The following is a 20320-nucleotide window of genomic DNA, read 5'->3' as shown; positions in this document are numbered from 1 at the left end:
AATGGGACTACTTTCAGAATAAATTACTATGCAACAAAGGAAAGGTAGAAGAATCGGCCCAAAGTATTGCGTTTGTGAAAGTGGAACCTTATCTTTTGAGACATATTACTCGAGGCATAGTTTACTATGTTTTCATGACACGTTGCTTAAAATATAATACATGCTAGAATGGTTAAATTGGATGAATACAGCATTTGCAGAACAGATCAGGATTTGTATTACCATTGAGAATTATAAAACATTTCACACCAAGAGAGATAATATCTCAGAGCACACATCTGCTTGTCTCCTTTACACTTCTGAGAATGAGGCTGGTGAGGCAAGTAGTGATGGTAAATAACTGTAGTATTCTCACTCCCTTCTTCTGGCACATACAGCTGTTGTTAGGCTGCAAGAGAACTTGGAGTGACAAACAGCCTCCACATGAACCAGACTCTATCTTCACATTGTAGAAAACGGACCGTGCATCTTGTGTCTTCAATTATATTTTATTGTCAGGTACTTTTTACATCTTTGTTTCAGATAAAAAGAGAGTGGAATCGCCAAGTGTGTCAGAGAGCCCATTTCACAAACTGTTCTTAAAAAGAGACATTTCAACCATAAGCCAGTATGAGCAAACATGCTCTGATGAGGACAAACAGCTCTTCAATCTGTGTGCTCCCCATCACTCTCACTATACCTTTTTTTATTATAAAACAATATATTTTAACTACTAAGGTGTTCATACCCAAAGGTCCTTCAGCATCTAACAAAATGTAAACTCAAGACGAAATATATGAACGTCAAGTTGGACCAATAAACAGATACCAGACCTACTGGGTATACCACCCCTTCAGCTGAACAGCCTCATAATGGTCAGTAACCATACCAAAAAATTTTATCAGAAACAAGACAGTAAGACAGTCCTTAGGAAAAAAACAGTCCAAAGTTTGGATTACCATATCCTCAAGACTGGACTTTGCGATGAACAAATGTTCCAACCCAGTCAAGCTTTAGCACTCTAATGGGATGTACATTAACAGGCAGACTGCTTCTACCTTATTTAAGATTTTAAATACTCAATGTACAGGGCCAGATTCTCAAAGGACCTCAGCATCTAATAACATTTAAGCAGCTAAATAAGCAACCAAGTTTTTAAAAAGAGCTCAGGTCCCATTTTCACCTCTAAACAAAGCAGCCAGACTCTCACAAATGCTCAATGTGCTGCCCAGCAACTCCCATTCTCAATTAAATTTGAAAATCTGGCCACTTTATCTGAGGTACTTAAATAAGAGCTGAACTATTAAAAATCCGGTTCTCATTGTGAGTGCTTAGAACACTCAAAAATCTCACTCAGTCTTTAGGTAGTTCCCTTCTCAAAATCAGAATCTTACTACCCATATATCATTCATTCCATTGCCTTACAGTATCTGTCATCTTTCTACCAGAAAAAATTGCTCTATTAAACACCTGGTGAATGAGAAGAATTAACTTTTTCTTTTCTGTCTAAAAATAAATGCACAGTACATTTTATTTTAAATCTTCAGCGGGGAGCCTGTTTTTGTGAGCTGGGCCAGGCATGTGGTTATGTTGTGCAAAACAGCAACATGCTGCACATAAACAATAAAGTGGTGCCTTTCCACTGTACATTTAAAATAGGAGCCACTAGCTTGCAGAAAGGGGACACACTTATTTTCCAACGTATTTTTTTCCAGTCAAAATTTATTGAATGGTTAGAACAAGCAGAATGTTTCTAATGTACAAACTTTTATCTACTAACATTGATTCATAGATTCCAAGGTCAAAGAAACCATTGTGATCTGCTAATCAGACCTCTGTATAACACATGCCACAGAATCCAGCACAGCCCGAAGCGGAACATCATGGGGTAAGTCCAGGCCCAATAAACTCCACCAAAACCTACTATTTTTCCAGCACTCAATGGGGAAAAGGTTGTGTAGTGACAATATAAGAAGTAAAAAGGGATGTGGGTACAATAATGTGAGTCACCAACTTTGAGTCCCTTAAATTCTGCTCCCCACTTCTGCCCCAAATAGAAGTTTTTAATATATACAATATATGCACAACACAACCTTTAGGTGCAGTCACAACATTTTAAAATCACCACTCAGGTTCTGTGGAATGAACGGGGAGGGCAAATTTGAAAGTCATGTTCCTCCTGTGGGAATGCACTGTTCCTAGCCCACTCCTCCCCAGAGTTTAAGGCTTCGGATTGTCAGCAAGAACATCCCAGCTGCTATCAGCTGTCAAGATGGTGCACTGGAAAATATGGCACTCTTAATGTAGACAAGACCCAATCATCAACATCCGACCTCTGGTTCCCTCTACCTCCCCCTTTGTTTTAGGGTAAGTTAGATCAGTAAGACAAATGGGTGGGTTTTTGCAGCATTACTGTATTTTCAAAGCTTTATAGCTATATGTGCATGTTAATAATTCCATTTAAAACTCTTCTCAGAAAGCCTTTTCTTTCTGCTTCCAGTCATCTTATCACCAATCCTCCTTTCTTTCTCCTATCCCTTCCTCACTTTGCAGTTTTCTGACTCACCATAGCTTTTCTTCACCCAAACTGTCTGACTCATCTTGGGTCCAATGCTTCCTTCCCTTGCTTTTGAATAACATAGGAGAGGGACTTTGTGGAACTAGTCACCATAACATCCTGTACTGCACCCTGATAGATCTCATCAGCTGCGTATTTAGCTAATGACCCAAAAGGAACACATAGATTATGGTCAGCTATGGGCCTGTGCCCCAGTATGGATATAGGTGCTGTGGCATTGCTAGGGGCACCATCTTTTAGGTACAATATTAAAAATGAGTTCCTGACTATGTGTGGCTACAAAAAGATCTCACAGCATTGTTCATAAGAGCTGAGGCATTCAGCATGGACAAATTCCAGCTCAGCTAATTATTGAAATTTCATTTAGACCCAGTAATCAACTGCTTTTCCAATTCTTGTTCTAACCTATTTTGTAGTATTTTACATCGCACCCCAGTGATGCATGAAGTGACACTTCATTCTATATTCTATTTCCCCCATCTACCTTACAAGAGTGTTTCGTTGGCAAAAATATTTGTACAGTGTTTTGAAATTCTTGAATATTTGGTGCTATATAAATGAAAACAACTATTACTAGTAGTCTGTAATGAATTCTTAACTAGGATCCAAGACCGGAGTAAGATGGGATAATTGAGAACATTGGTATTTGTTAAATATTAGAGGGAGAAAATTGTATTCTCCGCATTACTGAAAAAATTGCTTTCCCTCAGTGACAAGTCTCTTAATGAAGAACTTATAAATCAAATATACAAATATTCATATCACCCCATGAGTAACAAACTAACAAGCTCAGCAATGTACAAAGAACTATTTATGTCTGGAGTACAGCAACTGTTACAGTCCCAGAGATACTAATGTTTGTGTTTGATGATTAGTGCAGCTTTTAAACTACTACTAACAAACTATTGCTCAGAAATATACCACTCCTTCAGGTGTGCAGGCTCTAGACTAAAATATGGAAAGTTTGTGAACAGAGAAAATATTATAATGTCACAAGTTAAAGTATTTTCCAAGTGGAACAGGAATGTGCTACTTCTAGGCAAAGCAATTACAAAGAAGTAAAGACTTCTATACATTTTTAACCAGAAAAACATTACTGGGGAAAAGTTGTCATTTGTATTTGGTCCAAGCAGTGCCTAAATGCACACTACATGTTAAGGATACCAGTGTGAGCCAGCAAAACATCATCTATTTTTATTACTTAGTGGTGGCTGCCATTCTATATTAAGTATAACAAGTGCAGTTGGACAAAACATGATACATCTCAAAGTCCATATGGCTTCAGATTGTCCCAACCAAACAAACCCAGAATGACAATGATTACCCTGGCTCTGCCTTCATCTAGCGCGAGCTCCTGGTCTCTTCTTTCTCCAGTATTAATTGTATGTGTACTGACCCACAGATAAGGTTGTGATTTGAGCTGATCCCTATAGGTGACGTCTTGAGATTGGCTTGGTTGGACTGGTCTATTAGGCCTTGTCAACATGAACAATTGGTTTGTAGCTAGCTGGAGTATACATCTAACCTATGCTAGCCTGCTGCGTACTTTGGGCTTGTCTACATGGAGGGGAAATGCTCACTATGAGGGTGTGATTTCTACACTGCACTAACGTGTTGCACATTAATTATCCGTGTAGACCCTGCTGTTGCACACTAAATGTTCCCTAGCCCAATTTAACATAGTGCTGCATTAAAGCACACTAGGGAAGATTTAATGCATGCCAGCAGAGTCTACATCGTCCAAATAGTGCACAACAAACTAGTGTGCTTTAATCATCACAGTGCTGTAATGTGCATCACTCCACCATGTAGACAAGCCCTAAGTGTCTCTGTGGACCAAGCTGCCATGCACTAAAACTTCCACAGTGCACTTTGATCTACTCCACTGTAACCCACACACCTTCTGGGTGTGGTGTTCTGTCCCATCTAGTGGTACCAACAGACCCCAGTCGTCCGCAGGCAGAATCGAACTTGGGACTTCTAGAGCATAGTGCATGAGCCTCTACCGCATGAGCTAAAACCCACATGGCTGTTAGCTAAGGCTGTAGAGCAGACTCATTAATCTCTCTCTCTAAGTCGTCTTGGTGCCACTAGATGGGACAGAACACCACACCCAGAAAGTGTGTGGTTACACCACTTTCAAACAAAAGTAGATCATAGCAAATTTTAGTATACAGCAGCAGGATCTGCATGGACCCTTAGTGCAAGCAGGCTAGGGAAGGTTAGATTTACACACCAGCTTGCCAAGAAATAAGTGTATGTGTAAACAATTCCTTATAGTCAAATGAACACCCATTCAAGGTAAACTGCATGACTCAGCCTCCAACCATTTGAACTACTTATATGAATTTGTTTCTTAGCTGACCATATCATTCTTTTCAAACAACTATTTATGTTTTGTCTGAGCAGTTGAAGTCAACACTTAATACACGTTTTTTTCCAGGCATTTCTACAATGTTTCAGTAAATGTCTTTTGATATTATTAATTCTAAAAAGTTGCTAGGGTTCCACTATAAATTTCCTAAATGCTCAGAGCTCTTCACAGAAGCGTGACCAACAGGCTTTGCATTTGGGACTCTGCTCACTAAAGCCAATTAAATCAACCATGATTTAGTCACAAAGAACAGTCTCCAAGAACAGAAGAAATGTCACCCTTTCCAGTAGCAATTCAGCTGCACTCTGGCTCACCATCCTATATTTTTAATGTTTCACTGCACCAGCCACAGAACATGTGGGAAAGGTGGAGTTCATCTTAGGCTTTGCTCATCATGGACCTCATCCAATGCCCACCAAAATCAGGAGAGATACTCTCATCAACTGCAGTGGGCTTTGGAATGAACTCCATCTATCCTAGAGTTAAAGACTCCCAGACAGTCTTCTAAGTTGTCGTAAAGATTCTGCTCTTGTCTTCTAGCCTGTGTTCAGTCTACATCCAAATAGTTATTTGTCAAACTGAACAACTGCTTCTTTTAGAAACAACTGATATAAGAATTGTTTCAAAGGAAATCTACACTTGTTTTTGTCTTGTTACAATAAGACAAACAAGCCATGGATAGAATCAGTTAATTGAACTAATGGAAGGTTGTCATCATTCTTCAACACATTTGTCTCTGAAGAAAAGGTTTTGTAATAGATAATCTCAAATCTATTCCTTTTCCTTTCTAATTATATTCTTCTTTACTTTTTTTTAAAACATACTTTAACAGCAATAGCTTACTGATGATTATAGCAAATGGCTTGGAAATACAATAAAATCCAACAATGTGGTTAGTGATCATGTGACCAATTCTTTGACAGTAATACTACTTTAGTGCATCAAAATCATTCTTTAAAAGTAAAAACAAAACTCCTAAAACTCTATAAATTGGGTGAAATTCTGCAGCTGTTGGTTGCAGGGTGTTATATATTGTTTTGTGTAAAAAGAACAAAAATGTAAGTAAGGAATTCCCAGTTTAAAAATACTACTGAGGCTCTAAATCTGAATTATCACCATGTTAGCTTCCTAGTAACTATTGAGAAAGAAAAACAACCGAAAAAAGAAGATATTTCTACTTTGATGAAACGTCTTACTCCTGAAAAGTACTTAACCTTGTGGGACTACTTCAGTGGCACCGTGCTGTGGAAACAGTAAAGGCAGTTGATGCAGTGCCCACAGAACAATACGCTTCCAGTGAACTTAATCTAACCCATGAATGCCAAACTACCAGCGAGCCACTTATATTAGGCTAAGAACTGGGAATACTGTAAACATTAACATTGCAAATGAAGAAAGGGACCAGAAGATCATTCAAAACAGTGCCAGAGAAATTTAATTTATTCTCAAACCATCTAAGGGCTAAATTATGTGCTGATTTACATCTCATCTGACTCCACTGTTCTCTGCGAAACTGCACTGGGTTTAAATCAATCCATAGTTTTCCCCCAATATGTCTGGTGTCAAGAATGAGGGCCTGCAGCTAAGCACAGGACTGGCTAGCTCAGTCTCCAGGTGGACTAATGAGCACAGATGGCATGCGGCAGGAGCGCCTGGTTGGCTGACCCACTCACTGGCTGAAGGGAGCCAGCAGGCAGGCTCTTAAGGCCAGCAATAGTTTGCTGGCAGCTCAATGCCTCTGCCTGCAGCTATGATAGCTTCTGTGCCTGCCCTGCTCCTGCATTGTTTCCAACCCAGCTTCAGATGTATCCTGCTGAGCTCCCAGCCTGATTTCTTGCTTTGCCCCAGTTTACACCAGCTCTGGCTCCTGTCTCTGGCTCTGTTCCTTGGCTCCAAACTACAGCTCTGACTCTTCAGCTCTAGTTCCTGTCCCCTCCTTGCTCTCGCTCCAACCATTAAGCCAGACCACCCACATCCCAGTCCTGACATCGGGAACATCTGATCCTATGTGGACATGCATACAGAAGAACAACTAAATCTCCCCCACACCCAGTTTACAACTTGGTCTCTTTCATGCTTCTCTTTCACTACGGAATATTGTGTACTTAATGGAGTTTCATCGTACAACATGTGCTTATTGGAAGTATAAAAACTATTTTTGGTTTTGGTTTCTCTGGGGAAAAAAGCTGGCTCAGAGCTGGTTATTGTAAATAATTCCAGGTAAATATTTTACCATTACCTTGTTAAATAAATTAGTAATGGAGTTCGAGAGCAAGGAGTCTGTAATTTACGAATAAACTGATGTCTTCAAGACAGATCACATAGAAAAGGATCCCTTGGTTGTATTTTATATTGTTCAGTCTAATTGTCAGTTTTTATTAATTTTGCATGCTAAGTTTCAAACGTCAGACACAAGTTTCTCCTAGGGAGAATAACAAAGCTAAAAACAGCACAAGCACTGAAGGAAACCGTGTTTATAATTGCTCTGTTTCTTACTTTGGATTTTATTGTCGGCTCTACTTGGGTGGCAGAATGACATGACAAGAAAAGCTCACTTTGATTTTGAAAAGGTGGTTTGCAGGTGTCAAAACAAAGCCTTCCAGGAAACCAAGGGAAAAATTAAACTCTGTGAGCCATTATCGCAGATGTGTTCTAGTGAAAATAATTGTTCTTTTGTTTTATGTCTCCGTAAACTGGATAAGCAGTTAAGGCCAATGTAGCATGGGAGGAATTTAAGATATTATAAGCTTAAATTAAAACTCAAATTTACTTCCCCCCTTCACAATAATGGATAGAAGAAAATTATTAATCCATCTGTCAGCTGAAGACAGAAAACAGTACAGACTGAGAGCAAAACCAATTGCTGAGAGTGCAAGGGAGACAGCTGTGGTTCTGGCATAGGTCTAAGATTTACACCAGCTAGTAACAGCCTCCAAGATGCTGTGTGCCAGCCAGGGAGAGCTGAAGAGCAGTGTGCAGTGGCCTAAACTCGTCCCCAAATCCAATACATCCTCTAGGTCATCAACTGTGGAGAGGAAAGCATAGGAGCTGCTCCTACTGATCTGCATCTGCACCTGCTGATGCTTCCCCATGCTGAGAGAATGCCAGCTGGGGAAAATATAGCTGCTTTGGGGCTCATTTGCAGCAGCAGAGCTGTGCAGAGAAGACAGATACTAGCACAGCATCTGGCCCCTTGGGCACACTGGAGGGCGTCTACATGCTGACCTATTTAAGTTGTTGTGGAAGGCAGTTTGGGCTCAGATCTGGGGCAGGGTGCCTCTGGAGCCCTGACAATCTGCACAAGTGACATGGAGTGACTGTGGGTGCTATTCTAACCCAGAGGGTAGAGAAGTTGCATGGGACTGTACTGTAAACCCACATCCTGGCCACTGGTGCTGGAATAGGGGTGCTACTGCACCACCGGCTTGGTTTCCATCGTCAGTACCCACACTATAAAAATTGTTCCTGAACCCGAATCCTGGCCCTTGATTAGGAAGGATTCTACCCTCTCCTCAGATTCCCAGCACATACCTCACACACACAAAGCCTGCCTACACAAGTTCTATATGGGTGAAGTGAATTATACTGTTAAAGTCTGTAAGGGAAAAAATTATTTGAAAGTGGTACATGCATCATAATAGTACCAGTCATTATTTATTTCTATCACGTTACTGGAATCCAAGTTTGTTTGTGCCACAGTGGAAAAACCTTTGCCTAAGGTAAAAGGTCAGACATTTCAAGAATGCTTCTACGCTGAATTAGTTTCTACAACACTACATTGTAGGTTATAACTTAAAGATACACACTGGTTGCTCATTGTGAAACCTAGAAAAAATAATTTCTAGTGAATGTACTGAGATCATTCCCAGCACCAAAATATATCAAATGCAAAATCTCAGTAAAATGAAGCATGAGACTTGAATGTACCAGTTCAGAATTAAATTCACTTTTAAGATAAGGTTGTCTCCCAACCCTTACTTAACTCAAGATGTTTTATTTACTACAGCACATGCTGTCTATCCAGAAGAGTTCATAACAGTGGACTACTTTAGTTGGCTATAATGCTAATAACTGAAAAAGGTGACATATCAGAGAATCACAAGCTCTACTAAACTCCTTTCCCCAAAGTGCACACAAACTCAGAATAATAAAAACATATTAAACAACAGCTATTAGTGACCAGCAACCAGTGTACTGCACCTGTGCAAATCTCTAGTGTAACCAGCCTATTTGAAACTGAGAAAATCTCCACCAGGACAAATAGCACTAGGGGGTTGTCCAGGTCCAGCTATATCAGTGGCTGAAAGCAGATTAAATCCCCAATGGACCTCAGAGTCCATAGACTTAAAACTATTTTTATTCTTTCTATGAACACATTGACAGCTTCCTGGTGTATTTTTTTGTATATCTGATGTTACCTCTAGGGAACTGCACTGATAATGCCTTGCCAGTGTCTTTACATAACCATTACTTTATCTGTAAACCTACACCGATGAGATTTGTTTGCGCTATTCATTTTAATATTGTCTGCAAAAGCTTGTACAGACACTATTTTAATGTTATATCATAGTGGCCTAAGATTATTAATGTAGCTGCCCTAAAACAATTTCATTTCATCCTGCAATTAACCATTGTAATGATTTTAAAGACCTACTCTGGCATAATTTTGACAAGACCTTGAAATCTGAACAATTTCCAGAAGATTGCACTCAGGTTGTTTCATTTCACCTTGACACTATAAAGTTTTCCCCATGGACTTACATTAACATCATTATGAAACAGAAGAGACAATGTTAAGTCCCATTCAATTGAAAGGGCATGTGGGTCATTGTGAAGAGTTTTTTGTTACTTAGCATCAATAAAAAGTGAACTAACAAAGGTAAATCATTATTGCTTCAGGTTGGCAACCAGTGGCATATTAATAAAGGCAATTAAAAAAGCCCATTTATAAAGGCACGAAGTAGCCAAATAAAATATAAAGCACAACTATGGTTATTGAAATCACAACAAAATGCACTGCAGCTAAACTGCAGATAAACACTGCATTAGCTGCAAAAAAAGTCCAGTAATACTTCTGGGTCCACGGTCATCTTCACCAGCCCTTATGCATATTTTTGCTGCTGGTATTTTTATTAGATAAAAAAAACATTTAGGCTAGGATTTCTAAAGGGTTTAAGGGAGTTGGGTGCCTGATTCCCTCTGGCCCACCCTTAGTAATCCCACCCTTAGTAATCTGTTTTCCAAACTTTTCAAAACAGTGATTAATATTTTCAATAAACTTGCTGTAGGAATATTAACGTTCTAGGCAATTATACCATTAGAATCTATCAATGTGTCGCATCATAAGTACTAAATTATATGAAGATGTCATTTGGCTCAAAGCTGGGTTGACTGGTGCTCAGACTACTCTATGAAGTCCACGCTGTACAGTGACCCAATTTGCCAACAGGAGGAGACCCCTAAGCAAACTAGTTGGATTTGAATTTATTTTTTGCCTAACTCTACCACACTCCATAATGCCTTCTTATGAGTTCTTCCAAAAGAGAAGTTATGTCCATACACCACATTCCAGGCTGGATGACTCCACAACATTTCCCACCATTCTCCAGGTGCAGCTTCAAAGTGTAAGCACGACTATAGGGCAGGCTCAGTATTTTATGGCATAATGTCACAAGCCCCAGTTCACATTAGCACTTACATTGTTGACTTGCACTGGCGCAGTCACATTGATGCTGGAAAACAGGTACTACATTTTGTAGTGAAGAAAAAGTCTTGAATTCCAGACATCAATCAGGCTGAGATACTCTTAAAGAAAAGTTCAGATAAAATAATATCCTGAATTTTCTGTTTAAAATGTTGGATTTTAAAATATGCAGTGTTATTGTAGCCATGTCAGTCCCAGGATAGAATCATAAAATCATAGGACTAGAAGGGACCTCCAGAGATCATCTAATCCAGTCATGGCAGGATTAAGTATTGTCTAGACCAGGGGTCGGCAACCTTCAGCACGCGGCCCATCAGGGTAATCTGCTGGCGGTCCGCGAGACATTTTGTTTACGTTGACTATCCACAGGCATGGTCCACTGCAGCTCCCAGTGGCTTCAGTTCATCGTTCCTGGCCAATGGGAGCTGTGGGAAGCGGTGGCCAGCATGTCCCTGCAGCCTGCCGCTTCCCGCAGCTCCCATTGGCTGGGAACAGTGAACCGCAGCCACTGGGAGCTGCAGGGAGGGGGCTGTGCCTGTGGACAGTCAACATCAGCAAAATGTCTCATGGCCCACCAGCAGATTCCCTGATGGGCTGCATGCCAAAGCTTGCTGACCCCTGATCTAGACCATCCCTGACAGGCATTTGTCTAACCTGCTCTTAAAAATCTCCAGTGATGGGGATTCCACAACCTCCCTAGGCAATTTATTTCAGTGCTTAATCACCCTGACAGTTAGGAAGTTTTTCCTAATGTCCAACCTAAACCTCCCTTGCTGCAATTTAAGCCCATTGCTTCTTGTCCTGTCTTTAGAGGTTAGGAAGAAAAAAAATTCTCCAACTATTTTACTAGAGACACAAGATGGGTGAAGTGATATCTTTTACTGGACCAACTTCTGTTGGTGAGAGAGAGAAAGAGACAGGCTTTCAAGCTTGCACCGGAAGAAGAGCTCTGTATAAGCTTGTCTCTCTCTCACCGACAGAAGTTGGTCCAATAAAAGATATTACCTCACCCACCTTGTCAGTCAGGTTTTAAAATACACTCACAAATATAAAAGCTTTGTTTAGAAGAGTGAAATATTAAAGAGAAAGTTTTCTCAAAAGAAATGACTTTCATTCTATTAACTAATGGCTCAGCAAAACTTAGAATGGCTCATCACATGACCTCAGAATTTTGAAGTAGGTGCTCACCACCTCCCTGAATTGGGCTCTTCTGCTCAACAATGTGGGGGGGGGGGGGGGATGGGGGTGAAGCAGGGTGTGGGACTTACATGTGTAATACATGTACATTTTTAGGCCAGGAGTGTATAGTTGATAAACTGCTTGGGGTAAAAATCAGCTACTTATAATCTTATCTAGTTGTTACTTTTTTGTGGAGTTATTATTTGGTAGCTATTTCAGAAATATAATTAACAGTCCTCAGGCAAAACTGAAGAGGTGGAATACTAATGGAAAATTTAATCTTCAACATAAAAAAATCAGCAAACATTTGACTACTCCACACACCCATATCCATTATTTAATACTTGAGGCCAATTAAAACACACTATTTTCCTACTGCCCTGCATCCCCATTATTTTCCCTGAAAAAGTCCCAATTCTCTCCAAGGAAGCAGGCCTAGCCAAATGAATTCATATTGATAATAAAACCAAGAATAATTTTCTTTATGCTCTGTGGGTTTTGTTTGTTTGTTTGTGCCGGTTTTTGTAAGACAGTTACAAAAATGTCAGAGTACCTTTTAGGTCTCAAATTGTTGTTACTTAAAGGGTCCAATCCTGCAAAGTATTTAACCCTCCTTTTGGAAAGAATAGGCCCAAAGTTATTACACTAGATTCACATTTGTCAGTAACACTTCCCATGATTTAATGGAACTATTTCCACAAAAACTATGGCTCAATTATTCACAGGTAATATTTGGCTCAATGGTTCTCACGTTACTCAAGCTAATTTTAATAATGTCAGATTTGGAAGACACACATGGCACACAGCCTATCTCTAACCTAAAAGACAGAATACAAATATACCCATTTAGGCAGTTCAAAGCAACCACTCAAGAGACCAAAAAAAGCCTTATTTCATGCAGTCGGCCTTCCAATAAAGTGGAGCCAAATAGTACACAGTACTTTGGGGAATACTTCCTACAATGAGATGGTGCCTAGAAAGGGACATCTCTTGTACAGGCATCACTGTCTACGGAGTACTTGATTTGGAAGTACTGCATGCCTTGGCCAGAAAGCATAGATAAAAAGCGTGTCAGTTTCAGTCAGTTACATTCAGCATTGTGTATAAAAAGCCACCACCCCATGTATTCTTTACTACAGGTTTAAGGAAGGTGTCATGAATGAGACTCAGGCACCCATCAGAGGAGAAGATGGGGGGAAGAAAGATAAATGAACAAGGACAAAAATAGAATAAAGAAAAGAAATGGGAAGTATAACAGCTTCACTGCAGGTGTGAATTGCTGTTCCTGAGTGTTACATCTCAGTAAACAGAATAAATGCTTGGTGGAGTGTGACTGCCTTCCAATCAGTGAGAGCAATGTGCTGTGACTAGTAATGAGTCATCTTTCAGCCTTCCTTTCTCTCTCTGTATGTGGGGGGGGGGGGACAATGAGAGTGATTAGGGTAGAGATAGATTGAAAAGGGGATGACCAGTCCATGCATTAACTCAGGAAAGTCTGTAATTTCATGAGGTACAATAATCATTAAAGCTTAAATTGGATTTTGCAATCTGCCTGACTCAGTTAGCGTGGCTTGTCTGCAAAAAATGTTATAGACGTTAATTAACCCTTTGTCCACATCCTTTTGAGATAGAATCATCATGCCCTTAGAATTCCCACAAGGGCCCTACTGAAGTGTCATTTATTCTGCAAACTAATATAATACAAATAGAAACTGTTGGTTTCATGATGAGGACAATTTTAGGGAATCACAGTTAATGAATAATGCAGGTGGTCTATGCTCCAAGTAACTATAAGATATTAGCAAAATCAGTTTAAATAAATGAGACTGGTTGGCACATTTACAAACTTTTTTTAAAAAATCATAATATTGACCAACACTACAGAAATTCAGCAGTTATGATACTGAACTTGTATTTATGGAGGGCTTGATTCTGCACTCCTTGCTCACACCATACTTGTGACATATTTACAGTTTGTGTCTCTGGTGGAATGTTACTTGTTTCACTGGAAAAAGCTGTGTCTATTGACAGCAATGGTAAAAACGCTGACTTGATTGAACTCCTGAGAGCTGACCAGTATTCACAAAAATTTCATTCCTTCCATTTGAATCCTCAATGAGGTAACACTGGGAGGTTAGCAGTCCTAATAGGCATTGAATGAGAAGGCAAAGAACAAGTTATATTTGAATGCTGACTGTACATGACTAGCCATTTGCAGGTCATTTCTGGCTTGCTTGGGATATTTTCCCATGTTTACATATAAACTAAATTAAAGAAAGCACTAAAAAATAAACCACAGTTACTGTAGAGTTGGGACAGGTGCTGAATCATTGCCTAGTATTGAAGTTCTCTTATAATACACCACAGTGACAGCATGGGCAAGGAGAAGTTAGCATCATCCTGACCCCATCAAAGTCCTTATCCTTTTCAAAGGCCACAAGATCACATTAGTGATTTTAAAGCTGGATTATTTTAAGTCCTTGTCATCTACAGGACATTACTGCTTTGGAAGGATGCCTACAAAAAACTTGACAATAGTCTGGTTGCTGGTGCACTCATACCACTGTCTATCATGCTGACCAATATTGTTTCCTTGTATTCCGCTATCTGTTATGTTTTGTCTTTTACTTAGATTGTAAGCTCTTTGAGGGCAGGGATTGTCTTTTTGTTCTGTTTGTACAGTGCCTAGCACAACGGGGTCCTGGTCCATGACTAGGGCTCCTACAAGTAAATAAATAATTGCTAAAGTGACTCTAATTTATAGGACTACCAAAAAAACCCAGTTTTCCTTTCACCATCATAATCTCTATGCAAGTGACTAAAAGTCCACCTACACCAATATATTTCACTTGTGATGAGCCTGTCAGTGGAAATGATGTTATGTGAAACCAGTTGATATTTTCCCAACCTTATAGCCTGAGGATCACGCCTAAGAAATACATTAAGTGGCACTGTTTACATCCAATTTACCAATATGATTTATACACAATAAAAACCTCCCTTTTGATATTGCCTACTTTCTTTTATAGGACAGCACTTAGCAAATAAGCCACTAAACATCTGGACTTCCCATCACTCAGTAATTGTTTAAATCAGAAAGGGGTCCCAGTAAATGCCCCTATGGGTCATAGTAGGGCAGATAAGCCTAAAGCAAAATATGCTGTAAAATGAAGGGCACATACTGAGAACAGCTGATGCCTTTTATTAAAATTTACTAAAGCAAGACAGGGAGCTCAACATCCTGATGATTTAAGTGGGTAAATAATTTGGTGAGATGCAAAGGTTTGCACATCTTTATTACAAAAAAACAACACCTGGCAACCTTTTATTAGCATCTGCATGTTACAAAAATAATTTGGTCAGCAATATTGGCTTGGAAGATAGCCAAAGAATCAGATGCAATTGCCAGCAAAATGAAGTGTATAAAGTGAGAAATCACAGGCTATTGCCAGGGCTGGGGACATGTTAACACTGAAACTTTATCTCCTGTTGTCCTAATTGACAGCTTCATGGCACTGAGATGTGAAGTCCTCCATTTATCCACACAGCACTGTTAGTAACTTCTCCTTAACTTTACCAGTGTCATTTAAACCTGGACATATTACCTCCAATAATGCACTCTCCGTTTGTTCCTCAGCTGAGCTGCCAAGAGGGCTAATTACCACTAATTAAAGTGATGTTTTTGTTCTGCAGACTTCTATAATCAAGGAGTCAGTCTGAGCACACCATGTCACCTTCATTGTGGGCTGTCCAACAGCTATTATACAGAATATACTATACAGAATAGAATATATTATATTCTAGGCACACCTAATCTGGATTTCATATTCTAATCAGTGGCCAAAAAGTGATATTAAGTAAATTTTAAGACATGGATGCTGCTATATTAAAATAACATTCATAGAAAAATTGAAATAAGTCTGTATTTAGTTAATGCTGGGGGTTGAAGATTAAAGAAGTAGTAATATAGCAAGTGAAAGGTCAAGTACCTCTTCAAACTATGTTGGAAAATTCTCCATGTCATTTGTGATATAAATAAGCTAATTAGGGATGAGGGAGTAGGGTAGTTCACTTGGTGAAAAATTCACAATGGACAGCTTAGTTAATTCATTTCACTTATTTTTTTCTCTGTGGGATTGTCTGTGAGCAGACAGTGAATTTCTTTTTTATTTCTGAAAACAATTGTCATCAATATTGTTTGCTGAACATCTATTGGTCTGTCGTTCATCTGCAAGTACTTCACTGTGAATACTCAATATTTGAAACTCAAGGCATTTTGATCACACAGAGGTCCACATGGTCTGTTTCTGTAGTTGAACTCTGTGAGTGTGCATCTCAATCACATTTCTGATGTGAATATTCAAGGATAAAACTTTGGCATCCACTTCCCACAGACATTCTGCACTACTTCTTTATAGCTCATGTTTCAGTGAATATGCCTACTAGCAAATTCACTAGATTTTTCATGAATATTAAAGGCAAAAAAGTCCATGAATATTCCTTAAAATTCCAACAAATATTTTGGGAAAACATAGTATTCACTCAGGTCTACTGAGATGAGTCACCTGAATTTTTGGATGTGGCTTTTGGCTCAAAGTTGGTTGTATTTTTCTTCCTAAAAGTAAGTAGCTATGGAGCAGTTCTGACCTTGTCACAATCCGGCCACAGATATGCCCAGTGCCCTGTTTATATACTCTACCAGACATTATACTTATAGTAAAATTGACTTTTCTAAACACTATTTTTCATGATTTACTGTCTCGTCTGCTTCAAAATGCATTGAACTGAAATGTAAAATACAAGTTGGTAGTCTAGAAGCAATCTTTTATGTACTTATAAAAAAATGGTTCTGCTCGGGTATTTTTGAGCACAGAATGCCAAAAAAAATCATAATTTGGACTTCCTTCAAGTGTTCTTTCAGCAATCACTAGATTGTGAGAGGTTCGTTTTTATATTTGAAATGCAGTCTTGCAGGCAAAGATAAAACTTGAGGCTGACTTATCCCCTCCAGTATTTTGAACAAAAAAGGTCTAATATGAAAATCAGCTTGTGGGCACAAAATGTAACTAATTTATAAATCTTTTACTTTTCATGATTGATACAAATTCTATTTGAACTGAAAGGACAGAGCAGTATCTGACTTTAATAGGCCTTTATGTTGTCAGAAACCTGTTTATGACTGGATGTTAGTTTATGGTATATGTTTTTCTATAATTACGGCTCTGCTTCTAATGCTGTTAATGAGGATAGGAAATGGCCCCAGAATTGCATTCTTACCAGTGTGACAGTTCTCTTATACAGCATTCACTTAGGTGCTATAAAGCCAATACAGAGAAAGATTAAAGGCCTTTTATTGCTTCAATCTGTTAAAATAGTGGCTCCACTGCTCAAATATAGAACATAAAAGGCCAAATCCTCAGGTAGTGTCAATGGGTGTAGCTCCATTGATGGCAGTGAAACTGTGCACATTTCTACCAGCTGAGGATTGGCTCAGTAAATAAAAACAAACAAACATAAAATATACCCAAATGTTGCTGACTTCTGTACAGATAGATGACTAGACTATTTTTATCATGACAAGATTTCTAAAGGGGAGGGGAAGGCAGGAGCCATTGCTGTGAGTTGGCACTTACCTCTTCCTTATAGATCCATAAGACTTGAAAGGAAACAAACCTGTGGACATTTCCAGCCCTTCCCTCCAGACCAGACAATGCCAGGGAAATTCTGCCAGGGATCCTCCCAAAATTTTCCATCCCATTGTTTTTTTTTCCCTGAGGAAACAGGTAACCTAAGACAGTGCTCACTTGTCTAACTTTAAGGTACACTGATGTACTTTGCTAACTAAAGTTTTGTTTGTAGTGTTCACTGAACTACATCCTACCTGCTCAAATAGAGAAAATAACTATGATTAACCTATCTGAGGCACATTACAGTGAGGGACTGGAACTCATGGATCAGGAAAATATAATTTTGTGGAGAAATCAGTAAGCATCTCCTATGCTCACAACAACTTTCAATAACCAGTTCTGCAACTTGTTTTGGAACAGTGATGATGTTTGATGTTGGGTTAGTTGCTTTGTCACACTTGGCATCAGCAAATTGAACTGTCTGCTTTCTGTCACAATGCTTTTTGGGTGATGTTTGTTTTTGCTGCAACGCCCAGTTTCAGTGCTGATGACTGGCTGTTGGTCACTGCTACACCTGGTTCAGTTTTTGGTTGTTGCTGATGTCACTGATTTCTGCTCTGTGTGGCCCATCTTGATTTTCACTAGGTTATCACTTATGGTCTGGTCTTGCTGGCCTGTCACCTTAACCTGCAACTTATCGGCATATGTGTCAGTTTTACATTGCTGTGAAGGAGGACCATGCAGACAGACAGACATAGATTTGTTCTTGGTACTGTATGAATTAAATCCTCCCACCTTTGCCACTTCAGCCCTGACGAATATGATCAGTGATTCCCACTGATGGATGAGCTGAGTCAAACATAGTCCAAGAGACAGCCACGGTGTGCTTCAATATCTTACAGACTCCTCCATCACACAGATTCTGAGACATGCTGAGTTCCTGGTGCTGCTCGGTGCTCTTGCTGAAATAATAGTAGATGTCAATTAGGAGCTCATCTACGGTAGTGGGCAGGCACTTCACACTTCTCTCTCTCAGCCATGACGTGCACAAAGTGACATGGGCAGCCCATGAGAAAAACAGATGGATGTTGCTCTCGAATAAACGATACAGCACCCTTGTGCAAGTCCATCGTCACAGAAGCACTGTCACTTCCAATAGTCAAACAGTTTGACTGCCTGGCCTCCATTTTTGAATTCAGAAGCTGAAAAATATTCTGTTCAGATTGGGGCCTAACAACAATAAAGTGATCACTTTACCTCTGATCCATCAAAATGTCAAATGATAATTGGGAACAGCTTGCTGGTGCCTTCATCATTGCTGCCGTCAATGGCTAGACTAAACAACAAACAACGCATGCTTTCTACTATATGGTTCATGCTGTCATCTATTTGATAACGGCTGTTGTCTTTCTGCATGCACATGCGTGATTCCTGATGATTTCTGAATCAGGAAAAGGACTTTTCAGCAGCTTCAAGATATGATTGCTCTCTAAAATTGGCCAGTTATGCTCAATGATGAATCCCATTACTAACATTTTGGCATAGATCATACTATTGTTGATGTGTGTGGTGAAGAACTACTTTACCTGCATGCTGCTCCCTGCTGGTTTCTGCAGCTTCAACATGCTTTTTCATGCCAATGTGAATTTTCATGTCATTATGACCACCATGCACGATGGATATGTCCATGCAACATAGTTCATAGTACACATAATTTTTACCTTTTCTTGACATTTTAATCACTTCCAATTTGCTTGTGTAGTCTATTTTGAACTTCTACATTCATTTTGCATTTGGGCTGGGTTTTGTTTGTTTGTTTTTGTTGGGGTTTTTTTTTGCATATCTGACTCATTTTTTATAACCTGTATCAGCCATTTTGATTGACGGTGGTGGCTGGTGAACTTTGGGACAAGTCATTGGGCCTTAGCAATATATATATATATAATATATATATATATATCATGCCCCATTCCCCCATGGCACCAGTGTCACCCCTCCCTGACTCCAGTCCCCCTCCCCTCCCCCCTCCTCACAGAAACCTCTCTTCTCCCCCCTCTGAAACTGGGAACTCTCCTCCTTCCCTTCCCCATCTATGGCCCTGACACCCACTCCAAAACATGGAGAAGGGGAGGATTGGTCTTGAGAAATTTGCCTTTCTTTGCCTCCTTGGGCCCTTAATTACCTTGGTTAGTCCTGGGCCTAGACGTCCTTCCCAGGATGATCTTCCTCATCCTCTCCCTCCTCTGTAGAGTTCCCTTTCTCCTCCTCTTCAGTGGCTGCCTTCTCTTCACTCTCTGGCTTCTCCTGCCCCACAGGCTGCACAGTGAGGGTCTGACAGGAGGCAAGCTGGGGCTGTCCATGGGGTTTGGGATGCTGGATCAACACCCAAGCCACAGGTTATATGTTGTGCTCTAACTGCTCTGTGTGGACCCTGCTGGAGCACATAAACACTCTAGTTACCTTCAGCATGCCAGCAGGTCCACACGGAGCCGTCAGAGTGCAGCATGCAGCCTGCGGCTTGGGCAATGATCCAGCACCCCAACCCATTCAAAACTGCCCTGGTTTACCCCCTATCAGAGTGCCCCTCACTGCACAGTTTGCATGTGTGCTCCGGGGACATCCCGAGAAATTTCTCTCACTGTATGCCAGGAAAGGGAAAGGCAGCTCTGGCCTACAGCAGAGGTGTCATGCCAGAGCGGGGTGTCATACCACATCCCTCTTGGGCCCAAGGGGATGGGGAAAGTTGTGCTGGGTCCTCCTGGATGTGGCCTTGGGGGTGGGGTGTCATGCTGGGTCTTCCTAAACTCATGGCAGGATTTGGGGAGATCAGGCACCAACAAGTGCAGGTGATGCTGGGGCGAGCAATACTTACTGTGATG

General features: G+C 40.1%; 1 long non-coding RNA gene across 1 annotated transcript in view; it reads right to left on the bottom strand.

Annotated features, from left to right (window-relative positions):
* LOC122462525 overlaps nucleotides 1–20320 on the bottom strand; it is a 207503-nt gene that overhangs the window by 92197 nt on the left and 94986 nt on the right. The gene's annotated exons all lie outside the window — the stretch shown is intronic.

Source organism: Chelonia mydas, chromosome 12 (assembly GCF_015237465.2).
Source record: "Chelonia mydas isolate rCheMyd1 chromosome 12, rCheMyd1.pri.v2, whole genome shotgun sequence".
Taxonomy (NCBI): Eukaryota; Metazoa; Chordata; order Testudines; family Cheloniidae; genus Chelonia; species Chelonia mydas.
The sequence above is the reverse complement of the archived record's forward strand: the minus strand, read 5'-3'. Positions and strand labels throughout refer to the sequence as shown.